The sequence below is a fragment of the Vicia villosa genome, linkage group LG3 (assembly GCF_029867415.1).
Source record: "Vicia villosa cultivar HV-30 ecotype Madison, WI linkage group LG3, Vvil1.0, whole genome shotgun sequence".
In the NCBI taxonomy this organism is placed as follows: Eukaryota; Viridiplantae; Streptophyta; class Magnoliopsida; order Fabales; family Fabaceae; genus Vicia; species Vicia villosa.
The window spans coordinates 89,435,066-89,449,616 of NC_081182.1; the positions used below are offsets into that span (position 1 = coordinate 89,435,066).

At 28.0% G+C, this 14,551-nt stretch overlaps 1 long non-coding RNA gene across 2 annotated transcripts; it reads left to right on the forward strand.

The window, feature by feature from the left end:
* Window positions 1-1,548: 1,548 nt before the first annotated feature.
* Window positions 1,549-3,695, forward strand: LOC131656310 (uncharacterized). 2 transcript variants are annotated; one of them, XR_009300059.1, is made up of 5 exons: window positions 1,549-1,686; window positions 2,239-2,351; window positions 2,432-2,530; window positions 2,691-2,823; window positions 3,439-3,694. It is a non-coding gene; the product is annotated as an uncharacterized LOC131656310 (long non-coding RNA). The 2 variants fall into 2 exon arrangements; XR_009300058.1 differs by having other exon boundaries at window positions 2,239-2,530; window positions 3,439-3,695.
* Window positions 3,696-14,551: the final 10,856 nt, after the last annotated feature.

Here is a 14,551-nt window from a genome sequence, read left to right on the forward strand (position 1 = left end):
GTTTGGGTTCGGGTTCGGGTGGTAATTTCGGGTGCGGGTTTGGGTAGTATAAAACCCGCACCCGCGGGCACCCGTTGCCATCCCTACTCGGATCATCTAAAGTCTAACCTAGTCTATTTTCACCCATAGTTATTAGCCACAGTTTATTCGAAAAATTATAAAATAAATTAAAAAAAGCATATGATAGTTACTTAACTTATTTCCAACTTAAAGCGAAATGGTATGAACAATCTTGTCCTTTCTCCAAATTGCAGTAGCTAGTGTTCGCTGCAATTCAAGTTTTCCTTTCTCTTTTTCAGTTTATTACTACTCTCATTATATGTTTTGTAGCAACTAATTTATGGTGGAGAAAAAAAAGAATGGATGGAATAAAGTAAAATAGGAACATTATTGCAAACAAGTAAAGTGCATTCATTGAGTGATGAAAATAATTTAAGCAAGGCATAACTTGAACTTCCTTCATAAAATGGGGAGTTTTGGGTTAATCGGAGAAGAAAAGAATCAAAAAAGGGAACAGGAAGGAATTTAGCATTCCTCTCTCCATGTCCCAAATAAAACCATACGATATAGTTAATCCCTACAAATTATAAAAAGTTTAAATTTTAATTTTTTTTCATCATTTAAGTTGCAAATAACTATATTTATAAAAAACAATAATAAATAAGTAACTTAATTTAAATAACCAAAAACATCGTTTATAATTACTTTTTATTTTAATAATAATATTATTTATTATATTAAAAAAACAAAAATAAATAAAATATTTTAATAATAATATTTAAAGAATTATAAGAATATTTGGGTTGATCCAAGGAGAAAACTTTCTAAACAATGACAACGTTGATTCTGAAATTGTCATTTCTAAAACACAAGAGTGTAGAGACGAGTGACTTATACTTGTTGACTTGTGAATTTCGTCAACCGACTGGTATTTATAATACCTTAAACATTCTTGGGATTAGAAAAAGAGATAATCTTCTCATTGTTTAATACTCTCTACGTCTCATATTATAAGCAAATTTTATCTTTTTAGATTCATTCAATAATTAATACACCAAAACTACATATAAACCTGATACATCTATTATAATATATAAAAAGTAAAGTACCTGATAATTACACTTTAAGCCCTCTGATTAAATAACTAAAACCGTTCAAATTCCATGGGTAAATTTGTCCTTTTGATAAATAAAGCCACCATATTCATTTGACATTAAATGCTATCTATTGTGTCACTTTTTGATTGGTTGATTTTATTTTTATTTATTTGGTTTTTCCTTTTTTTAATCTATTTTATATAATATTATTTTATATTATAGGTGAAATAATGTCAAAAGTTGCATTGAGAATATAATTGTGTTTAAATATCTAAGCAACTTAATGATGCATTGAGGACTGAAAGGTCTCATTGAGCTGAAAACTTACACGGGTAATTGAACTATTCTACAATTTTAAGAAGCAAAATTTTATTAACCACAAAGCACCAGAACTATTCTCTCTCTTTGTGATCCTCCCCTTTTCTCTCTGAACCCATTTATTAAACACAAATTTGTTTTAAGCTTTGAAGCTCTGAATCCATAACCCATGGCTAATCGAGAAAGGTGAAGGATGGGACACAAACCCTAACGCAAAAACACGAAACCGCACTGATTCCATCACCAACTTCGAAAGCGAAGCCGTTGCAAGGTACTACACCATATTTCACTCTACTTCTCTTATTTACCATAGTCACCAATTCCTTTTCTCTTTCCATCCCAAACCATCACTCTTAGATTCACACTCACACTCTTATTCTCAATTACAAACACAACAACAACCTTTCTCTTTTGCAAAATCAGTATTTCTTTGACACCTCTGTTGCAAACCACCATCGTCGGAGTCGCCGCTGTAAAAAATAACACCTATGCCTCCGTCGCCAACATATCCGCGTCAACTGCCGCTGACCATATGCATCAAGGCCCCTCCAATAAAATGCAAGGTTTGTGTTGTGAAAGCTACAGCCAGATCTGAAACCACAGAGTATAAGTTTGCCATTTTTTATCGTTTCTACACATAAGTATAAGTTTTCCGTTTCAGCACATGAGTATAAGTTTGCCATTTTTTTTATCATTTATACACATGAGTAGAAGTTTTCAATTTACATGTGAATCTAATATCTATCTTGATTTGTATGAGTTTTATGATTTTCTTTACAAGTTTCTCTTTTGGAGGCTCACACAAAGATATTTGTTTATGCAGTTGGAAAGGGCTTATTATGATGGACTGCTCAATCGCCTCCGTAAACACGCATTAACACCGCGTGACTCTAACCAAACTGTTAGAAAATTTATAGGCTGAAAAGTTTTTGTCAGGTTCTATTTAGCTGCATAATTCTAACTTGGATTATTGCATGGTACATGTTTGTATTTTTGCTTCAACGAGTCTCTTGCAGGAAAATTATACCCTGTCCATCTACTAATCCGGGTTGCATATCTATAAATCCAAAGTCATTGTCTCCATACAAATCCTGTGTTTTTGGGACCAAGAACAGGTAACCATATTCTTATATTCATTTCATATAAAAAAAAGTTTTGATCTTTACACTTCTCATGTTTTGGTCACACAATTTTTTACCTAAAGTTGTGGTTTTTACTTTCTGAATCATTATTTTTTACCTAATGTTGAGGTTAATTTGTGGTTTGTGATTGTAGTCAATTCTTGCAGGGAGTAGCTGTCTTTGTAATAATCTGATAAAATGAAAGTGATTCAATGGGTAGCAAGAACGAAGTTGGTCAGAAAATGGACAAAGAGTTATACCAATCTACTCGCACCTGGCAGAAAAAGGTATATATATTTGTATTTATTAACTTATCTATGTTGTTGTCTCTAACAGAACTGTAGTTACTGTTAGTAATAAACTATTGTATCACATTTCCATTAGTAATAAAATTTTATGCGACAGTTAGTCTGTTCTTTATGCAGATTGATTTTTATTTCAACTAATGCTTGTTTAATTGATTAAAAATGATGTTTTTATTTGATGGAGATTTGATTGTGTCTCTTATTGATACATGAAACAATGGCATATTTTACCTGCAAAAAGTTTATTCTTTTGTTATGTTTCAAAAGCTTTTAAAGTTTGTTGATTGAGAGTTAATTTATGGGTTTTTGATTAGTTTGAAGGTATGTCTTATACATTTTTGATTACGTTTTTCTTCTAAAAAGTGTGATAATGTTTGAGTCAATAGCAAATGTTGGTCTTTTATATTTTCTATTCTTGGTTGGAGTATGGATGGATGCATCTACAATAAGAATAAAAGGTAGAAAATCACTGTAGCAGTTTATGGTATGGTGTTACCATTCAGAACGAGAGCGCTATTCTCGACCGTTTCTTTTGTGTTAATTCTTGGTGATGTTCTTTAGTCACTGAATGTCCTGTTCTTTCTGGAATCCTTGCAGAGTTAAAAGCGGACAACTCAAGGTTGGGAAAGGTTGCTCTTTCAGCTGCAATCATTAACGATGTTCTGTCATGGATGCTTTTGGCTATAGCTATTGCTTTGACAGTATATGGAATAATCTATGTGGCTTCTATAATGGTTGTTTTGTTTTTGTTGCCTTTAATGATTTTGTTGTGCTTTTGTTGTAAGACCTATAATCATGGGGATAATAAGGAAAACACCAAAAGTCAAAAATCGTATGGTGATTTCTACTTATGTTTAATACATTGTTCAACTTTTAACTTTGTTTTCATTTTTGTATACATGGGACATCTTTTGATTCTATTTTGATTATTTTTAACTTTGTTTTCATTTTTGTATACATAGGACATCTTTTCATTCTATTTTGATTCTTTATACGATTTTTCCTCATTATTTAGAATATTCATGCTGTAATTAATTGAATGAATAAATATTGATCCATTGTAATTGATACACTATTGATTGATATGGCTCAATTGTATCTGGTTCTATTGAAGAGCATAATGTGAAGAATCAATTGTGATAATAATTAATTTGATAAATATTTGATAATAAATAATCGACCTATATAGCTTAGTTTTTTTATATATTTGGCTTAATTTCAATGTTTTTATTGAATCAAAATGTTTTTTTTTAATAAGCAATTGATTGAAAAGCTCGCACTAGGGGTGCAACCCTTACAAAAAAAAAACACCAAGCCCTTGAAGATAATAGCATTCCTCATAAGCCAAATGCTCCAAATAGTAGCCACCTAAACAAAATTGATTAAAATTCTTCGCTTGCTACATTTCACCTTTTCTTGAATAACATCGAAACAAATTATCTCCTCCACATTAATCGCCTCCGAAATTCCGAGCCAAATCAAAATGTTGAATAAGGAAATCTTCAATTTTTTTTATTTTGAAATTAAAAAATTTAATCTAATAAAAAAAATTTAAAATTATGGGTTAAATATATTTTTGCTTCCTATAAATATCTCAACTTTCATTTTCAGTCTCTATTAAAAAAATAATATATTTTAGTTGCTATAAAATTTGTATGCATGTAATTTTAATCCATAATGTTAAACCAAGGGGTATTTTTGAATGATTATTTTGAAGACATGTGTAGAACGTTATAAAAAGTTCCTCAAAAAAACTCAAAATTTGATTTCTAAGTCGAGGTTTTCATTATTTTTATTATTATCTTTTAAAATTTAAAAAATTTATATTTAATTCTTCTTAATTTAAATTTATATTATTAAATAAATTTAAATAAATTTTAAAAAAATTTCAGATATTAGCAAATTAGTTGTATTATAAATAAATTTTAAATTAATAATTATGAAAAATTATTTAGTTTTCAATTCAATAATAATAATTTAAGATTTAAAAAAGTCTACCTTTTAAATTCAATTGAATGAAATTATTATTATTGAATTGAAAACTAAATAATTTTACATAATTATTAATTTAAAATCATACTAAATTATAGTCCTACAACTTCTTCCCTCCAAAATGTTCCCGCCAAATTTTCCACCAATAATAAATCATCATATTTATTAATAACAATAAATAATAATATAATAATAATAATAATAAATTATAATCCTACAACTTCTTCCCTCCAAAATGTTCCCGCCAAATTTTCCACTAATAATAAATCATCATATTTATTAATAACAATAAATAATAATAATAATAATAATAATCAAGTCACTTATTAGTTCCTATTTTTTTAGTTAATACACAATCACGTTTTTTTAATAAATAAAATATCTAATTCATTATTTATTATTATTATTAATTATTTAATAATAAATCATTATAAAACCGCCACTTATTAATTCCTATTTTTTAGTTAATACACAACCACGTTTTTTTAAAAAATAAAATCTCTAATTCACTATTTATTATTATTATTAATTAATTAATATATATATTTAAAACCACGTTTCCTATTTTTTAGTTAATACACAACCACGTTTTTTTAAAAAATAAAATCTCTAATTCACTATTTATTATTATTATTAATTAATTAATATATATATTTAAAACCACGTTTTTCTTAAAATAAAATCTTAATAATATAAAACCGCCGCTTATTAATTCCTATTTTTTAGTTAATACACAACCACGTTTTTTTAAAAAATAAAATCTCTAATTCACTATTTATTATTATTATTATTATTATTATTATTATTATTATTATTATTATTATTATTATTATTATTATTATTAATTAATATATATTTAAAACCACGTTTTTCTTAAAATAAAATCTTAATAATAATAAATTCACAAGCCACTTATTTCCTATTTTTTAGTTAATACACAACCACCTTTTAAATAAATCTCTAATAATAAATAATAATAAACCCACAAGCCACTTATTATACTTCCTGTTTTTTAGTTAATACACAACTACAACCACCTACATTAAAACCACGTATATTGAAAATACAGTTACATATTGCATTATAACTATTCCACCACTACCACTAACTCATTCAATATATATATTTAAGGTAGTTCATTTATTTTTTAACATCAAAATTATTAGGCTTCTTCACCTTCTTGATTTTCATCATTACTCTTTATTTTTTCTTCACATATTGAAACAAAGATTAGATATGTATCAATTAATTTCTTATACTTTGCCTTTATCTTTCTATTATATTTTTTCTTAATTTGTTGTCTTTGTCTGCCTTTGTATTATATTTTTTCTTAATCCATTGCCTTTGTCTTTGTAGGTGCCACCATGCCATGGATAAGGGAATTGCATATGACAATATTTCTCAATTACATTTCTCAATTTCTTCTTCACATATTAAAATAATGATTAGACATATTTCAATTAATTTTTTATATTTTACCTTTTTTTTAATTCTTTGCCTTTGTTTTTGTAGGTGTCACCGTGCCATGCATGAGAAAATTGCATACCAAGATATTTCTCAATTACATTCTTTATTGAGGGTTGCTATGCTTACCCCCAAAATTCTACACCATGTATTTACACCTTATCATATAAAGCATGTTCCATGTATTTTTTTTGTTAATATTTAAATAAAACATATTCGTGCATCGCACGGGTGTACGTCTAGTTTATTTATAATATAACTAATTTGTTTATACTACTAATTTTTGTTTTTATTTAAGTTTTTTATTAAAATTAAAAGTTCTAAATTGACATAAAATATATTTTGTAATCATTTAGATTTTAGAAAAATGTTAATAAAAACAAATCAAAATCAATAGAGATAAAATTTATTACTTTTTACTACAACTTATAATTATTTTATACCAAAGTTAAATATTTAGTTTTTCATTATAAAAATATAAAAATAAAAATTATTTTGTAATTATTTAGATCCTTATTTGAGATAAAATTTATTTTGAAATTATTTAGACTTTTATAGAAAGGTTAATAAAACAAACAAAATCAATTGAGATTTTGTAAACTTATGAAATAACTAAAACTTCTCATAATTTTTTCAAATTAACTTCATAATTGTAATCATGTTAAAAATATGTTAATGGGTGGTCATGAAAATTTAATGATAAATGATAATCATAAAAAATAAAAGATAAAATTTAATGAGATTATTTTAAATATATGAGAATAAATATATATTATTTATCATACATAGGTTTTAAATTTCTATTTTTTTTTATAATTGTACATATTCAAGATCTAATTACTCTATTAACATATTCACATTTTTATTATTTGTTTAATTTTTAAATATTTTAACTTTTAATATTTGACGGGAGATGTCATACATTTTAGGTTTGAAAAAAATGAGCTAATATCTCAAATAGGTTTAATAAATTTTATTCTCTAACTATGTTTAATTTCTTAATTAAAATTATATTTTTTTAACTTATAAAATTATATAATTTTTTATATTATAAGAATATACATTAAATATAGAAACTCTTAAGCATTTGACGGGAGTTGCGATACATTTTAGGTTTGGAAAAATGGACTAATATCTCAAATAGATTTAATAAATTTTTAGAATTAACTCGGATTCAATTGGAATTGGTAAACTCATCTGAATTGACGGGTAGATGTGAACGATATCTGCTATTGATGGATTCTTTTATAAATTTGAAGATATAAAAATAATTGACGGGTCGATGTGAATGTATCTATGAGATATCATTTATTGACTGATCATTTTAATGTCTATCTTTTAACTATTTCTTTTGCTACTGTTTTATAAAATTGAAGTTATAAAAATAATTGTACGATTTATTACAAATATGAATCAATGCTTAAAACTTGGTACATATTATTAGTATATAATTGAAATTACGTGAATATTTATGAACTGCAAAATAAGTTATATTATATTTGATATTCCAAACACATGAATTAAATTTTGATAAATGATTATAAGTTATAAATATATTAATGTTATCTAACTGAAAGTATGATGTCATATTTAATAATTTATATATGGTTGATTTGTATAAAAGAATTTTACAAGTCATATTTGGATACATGTAATGTGAAACCTCGACCAGACCCGTGCGATAGCACGTGTTTCCTACTAGTTAATTATTAAATGAATCTAAAAAGGTAAAATTTTCTTATAATATCAGACGATCAGAGTATATTAGAAACCATAACCTATATAAATAATTATTGTAAGATAGGGTTTTCACTATTTTAAAATGGACCATCTTCACATCCATTTATATTTGAGTTTATATCCAACTAATTAATTAATTATTAAATAAAAATCTAATTAATCATTTAAACATTATTTGACAATTTAATAATCATATAAATAATTAATATAATACAAATAAATATTTATGACCATATTATAATTAAATAATATTTAAATATAAAATGTTAAAGAAAACAAACCAAAGTGGCTTTAAAATGCAAGGGGCAGCTATAGTTTTAAGTTTGAGGGAGATGAATTCTTCAATTTAAGATTTTTTTTTTTATTAAAAGAGAAAGAAGTTTATTTGTGAACGGAAAAATAAATGGTAATTAAAAACTAACAAATAACAGCTACAAACTATAGGCTTCTCTCTTCAAAACAAATGTCGATAGCATTTCCCTTAAATAATGCACACAGGGACGGACCCAGAGTATTTAAATATTATAAAAAAGGTTAAGCATATATATAATAATTTTTGAGATATTATAAAATATTGAATACAATCATATAAATAAGTATATAAGTCCATGTTTTAAAAATCGAACTAGAAAAAGAACCGTTAAAACATGCGGGTCATTGTTTAATCGGTTCAACCGATTCAACCACCGTATATTAAATTTAAACTAAAAAATATATATATTATTAATTATTCTAATAAAATTAATTTATATCATATTTTATAGAATAAAATTCTCAAATAAATATGATACTAATATACAAGCTTACAAAATAAGAAGAATGCAATGTAAGATTTGTTCTGGACTGGGCCAAGATTCGGCGCAGTCTACTTTCGGCCCACTTGGTCTTGGAGCCCCAAACCATCTCTAAACCCATAAGGAGCAAACAATGCTCGGCTCCTCGAAGACCCAACGACACTAAAGCAAGGTATCTAGTGCTAGACATAAGGTGTTCCCCGTGAGCATCCCACCTAACGAGGACTTACCTCCTCGCCTAGACCCAAGCATACCATGCGCGCTCCCAGCGATCGCCTTCCCCGCCGAGGACCCTTCTCCTCATGGTCCTATAGGACCCTCGTCCTCGTAGGGTTCTTTCACATCCAACCCCCCGAATAATGCGGAGTCCACGAGGTCCTATGTCAAGCACTTTTTGAATAAGATTTTCTACCAAACCAAAATAAAATTGTGTTCCCAAAACACTACCCTTAGAGTTTCTCCAGCGGTCAGTTCCTTCTATGAGTTCGCCACCTGTTACATGTTGGTTTTGAAAAAGTTGTTGACACTGTGGCGAACGTTGCAATGCAATGCAACGGTTGTTTTGAATAAAAAATATTAAAAGTGCTGCTGCAAACTGTTGCTCAAAGTTAACTTTCATTTTTATTCTTTATTTTTTATTTAATATGAATAAAATATTACGTAATATATAAAGTAAAATTGTGGGACCTAATATGAGTTCTTTAGAGTTGCACTATTGGAGTGAAAAGTGAATAAGTTGCTTCAAGATGATGTGTTTTAATGGGTCCCACAAAAAACCAAAAATAAATTGCACCATTGAAGATGCTCTTTTCGATGCTCTTAAGAGCGCTGACCACGTCGCCCCACCTTCTTCCTCATCCAATTCACAATCCTCACGAACTCAAAAACCATAACTTAGAAAACCTAAAAATCAATTGAAACCCTAATAATTGATTGCACCCAAAAATTCCGAAACACTAAAGGTCTTCATCATCTTCTATTCCATGTACTTGAAGGTTTGGAGAAGAGACTGAAATGCGCGGACCCTATCGAAAGTGTTGGAGGGGTTATGTACAGAGTACTAGAGACGTTGTCGATTTAGGTTTTAAACCATATTAAAGCATTTTTTTATTTGGATATTTGGGACTGGTCAATTTGATTTCATTTATGCCATATCAGAAAACTTGTTAGAAGGGATTTTGTCAGCATTCATTTCAGAAAACAGGTAAGTTATTATACTCTTATATTTTAATTTCTCATTTCTATATAATGTATATGCTATATAGTTACTTAAATTATCTTCTTGAACTTTGTAAATTAAATGAAAGGTATGCAAGCTTTTGTATGTTATAGTTGATTCCTCATATTCAATGAAATTGTATCGGTGAATATGATATCATATGATCATATATGTTAATAGCACTTTTGATTTACACTCAACGAACACAAATTCGTTTGAATCATCGGAGCCACACACATGTCCAAACATTGCTGATGTTATCATTCCTAATGATAGTGAATAGTGTTTTCCGACTTGCTATGATAATTTTTTCGAATCTACAGTGAGTTTTTCAACTTGCAATGTCAACAAGTTTCTTATTTGCATTGATGGTACCCGTTCATAATTATTTTTTTTAAAAAAAATTTATTGTATGAGGAATCCACAAGCGGAATTGCAAGTTCAAAATTGAGCTCATAAGATTGGTCAAAAGGGATAGGCAAGACAGAGTAGGCAGGCAAGATAGAGGGAAGAGAGGTTTCTTCCCCAGGAAAGAGGCTGCAGTTGGTCTCTGTATTTTCTATTTTCTTAGTTCTTTTGAGTTCTATAAGTTTAATGTCCTAAAATTATTATCTTTGTCATTTTCTTCTTAGGATAATCAAGTGGAAGCACTTGAAGAGAGTGCAAATGAGGCAAAGTTGTTCTTCATTTATGATATGGACAACTAGGATGCTGAATTTTATGCTAAGGTCAATGACGATGTCTATGTTAATCTGGGTATGTGGTCTTTAATTCATTATAAAACATCTCAAGTTAGATATGAATATAAGGTTTGTTTCCGCATGCAACAGAGTTTAGGAATCATAAGAAATCATATTCTATATTCCTCATTTTGCAAATAATTTCAGGGACAGAAAAACGTACCATCGTTTAAGAGTAAATTGGGGAAATTATTGGTAATGATAATTCATGGATGATTTAGAGTTTTTTTGACTTGCCCTTCCCTCAAGAAGAATATATGTGGCAGGATTCATATATAATATACTTGTTCTTCTTTCATAGGATTTATAGGTGTGTTTCAAAATCTTGGTAGTGATACCACGTGTCGAATAAAATTATATCTGACTTTTGAGGTATTTACACGAACAAGAGGTAAAAGAAAATAAATGAGTGGTTTAACTAATTACACTTATGGTTGTTTGATTGATGAAGTATTTCAATCAACAATACTAGTGCTTCAAAATGAGGAGATTTATGTCAAGAAGGATGTAGAGATCAAGCTCTTATCAAGCTTAAAGCTATAGATTAAAGCCACGGTACAAACCTTTATAATTATAATTTTTTTGTCTAAGTTTACCATCCCAAACTCCATACCGATCTCAATTTGATTCAATAATCTTCGTCCTTGCCAAGATATGAGGCTGGCCCAACTGTGCAACAGTCTGACTATGTAAAGTCCACTGTCAATGTTATAGTCAATAAATTTGTTTGATTGTTGACTTAGAGAATATGAGATTTACTTTCCCACTTATGATCCAATTAGGTTGATAACATTTTTATAAAATATAATTTATAGGCATTTTTCTTTATAAAGAGAGGTATGACACAACCTTTACTTGGATTGTTTCCTAACATTGTTATTGTTTGCTGATGTCATACTAGAATATTAAGGATCTTTCTTGTGACATTTATTGTATGACTTAATTTATTCTACAAATGCTTTTGGTGGAGTGCTATCTATACCCTCTATTTTTAATATACCCCGTCCCTGAGCTTGAATTTTACAAATTGATATTCTAGCTAATTTAATATTGTTTCTTCCTCAAAGAACAAACTGAAAAGCTAAATATACTATTCTATATAGCAAGTAGTATATTTTTATGAATTGGGTTTCAGACTCAAGACACTAGTGGAAAATTCTTTGAGGAATGTAAAACTCTCTATTAAGGAAAATGAAGATGAATGCAAAGCTCTCAACTATCTATTACTCAGTCAATAAAGTAAGAACTTCTTTTTCTATATATTATTATAAAAGAAACATTAATTTGTATTGTTTGTAATTCATTTTTTGACCAATAAGTTTTTTTTTATGTAATATTGTTTATATTAACATTTTGAGGAAAATATGTATTTTTAAAGAAAAAGGGATCTTTAATAGGGCTTTTCTTGAAATTGCTAATAAAAATAGGTTTTACGATAGCGCTTTTTTAAAAAATGCTATTAAATATTGTCCCTTTAATAGCGTTTTGTATAAAAACGCTATTAAATCATCATAAAGAAGTGTAGAGAAAAACTAGACTGTGGAAACGGTTTTTGGTAAACGATATTAAAAATTATACTTTTAATAACGCTTTTAATGAACTATTAAAGATAGCAGACATATAATAGTGGCAGCTTTAATAGCGCTTAAAAGCACCATTAAATGCCAAAAAAGCTCTATTAAATGCTGTTTTTGGCGTAGTGTATTCCTGATTTTCCTGGTCATTGTATACTTGATCGGTTGATGTGCATTCAGGAATAACTAGAAGGACAATTGAAAGAGATATTAAGCTCTTCAGTATTATTAGCATGTAGAAGATTTAGGCCATTTGGTTTTATATGCTGACTTTGTGTGTGTGAAATTTAATACTGTTTTTGTTTTGAGTACGTTTTGTGCTCTTGGCTAATTCAATATTTCATTGCTTATAAAAAAAAAAAAAAGTACAGTTTCACTGTTTATGTAAATTGCAATAAAGTATATATTGATCCTCCTGTTAAACCACTAATAAAAAATCAGAATTTATCAATCCTTGATTAAATAGTTAGATTATATTGGTGTGTTGTTAATTTTGATAATAGTTACTAGCATTTGTCAAATAAGAAGTTAGACATTTCTTAAAACATGATATTTTCTATCCATTTAAATGAATGTGGTGGATTCACAGAAGAGAAAAGAGCATGTTTTTGTTCAGACTTTGTAATTTACATAGATCAATTGATAAGGTTCTTGCCTTTGTTAAGACTTTATTCTAACTTACATATGTCAGTTGCTAAAGATTTTGCTTAACACATGTATCTTAGATTAAGCAAATGAGAATAAATTTTGGCATACAAAGCTTCCAGTTATTATACACACATGATTTAAATTTAGTAGCATAAAACTATGGGGTCCATTTATTGAAAATGAGTGGTAAAGTATCTGAGAGATTGTATAGTAAGCGTACTGCACAAACATAAACTTGGTACTTAATTAGTGGAGTACTCTAATTCCTAACTATTTAATTCTATTTCCAACAGGCTCAAAGTTAAGTCTTTGTACAAACTTATTAGTTATAATAGTAAAGCCTTTTATATATCCACTATGATAAGGAATAGCAGTTACTGATCAAATAATTGACTGAGATATATTGACAAATCGATAGCAATTGCTAAATAAATAATTTGCTTGCTGAATATGGTATTTTACTTATACATATTCTCCTTGCATAATTATCACTGATTATTAAATAGTTGATAGTTTTGAAAAATAGGTAATAAGTTTTTTAGAATAAATACATGAATGTATTAATCATTGTGTTTCATTAATGTAGTTACGGAAAAAAAAGTACACTATATAACTAATTCAAATATATATGACACTTACAAATTGATTAATAAAATTTTTCACCAAATTTTGTGTCACTTATGAATTATTTATTTAGTTGGAGCTAATTATGAAAATTATAATGAATTTTGATAATTGTAGTGAGTCAAATGTAATAAAATTTTACACCCTCCCTCCCAAATTATTTGTCACAATCGACAATTTCACTCAGATTAAGAAACGGTAATAAATGAAATAGAGAGAATAATAATTTTACCAAATTATTCTAATTAACTATTGGTGTATTCAATCAAATTGTCAATTTCACACTCTCCTCCTCTTCTACCCTAGCCGTCACTTTTCTTCTTTTTCCTTCCTCTCTCTCAAAGAGGGGTGATTTAGGATCAATTTTGATCCAAAATCACCCCTCCAAATCGTTTTTGTTTATCTATTACTTAAATAAATGATTTTCACACCTTTTCTTTTTGTCTTTTTTGTGATTTCGTGGGTCATTGTTTGTTTTGATTTCCCATATTTCTGTGGTGTATTTTGATTTCTTGTCTTTGTGCGTGTATTTTGTTTTTCCGTTTTTGTGCGGTGTTCATTTGTTTCAGGTTGAAAGATTAGTTTCGATCTAGTGCAGATTCAATCAATGACTTTGGTGCCGTCAACGCTACAGATCCGGAAGCATGAATATTTCGGACATCTCAATACAGTCAATACATTAATATTTGTAAGCATATGCAATTTGCCGTTTTATGCTATTAACATGGATGCTGTGGATTTGTTCGCAGATTCATCCTTTTTGTTTTTGGCGATTTTGAATTTGTATTGCAACGATGTACTCTATCGATTTGAATGAATGAATATCATTTATTTTCTGTCAAAAAAACTATTGGTGTATTCAAATTAGCATTAATGTTAAGTGATGAAACAATAAATTAAGAATATTTATTAGAG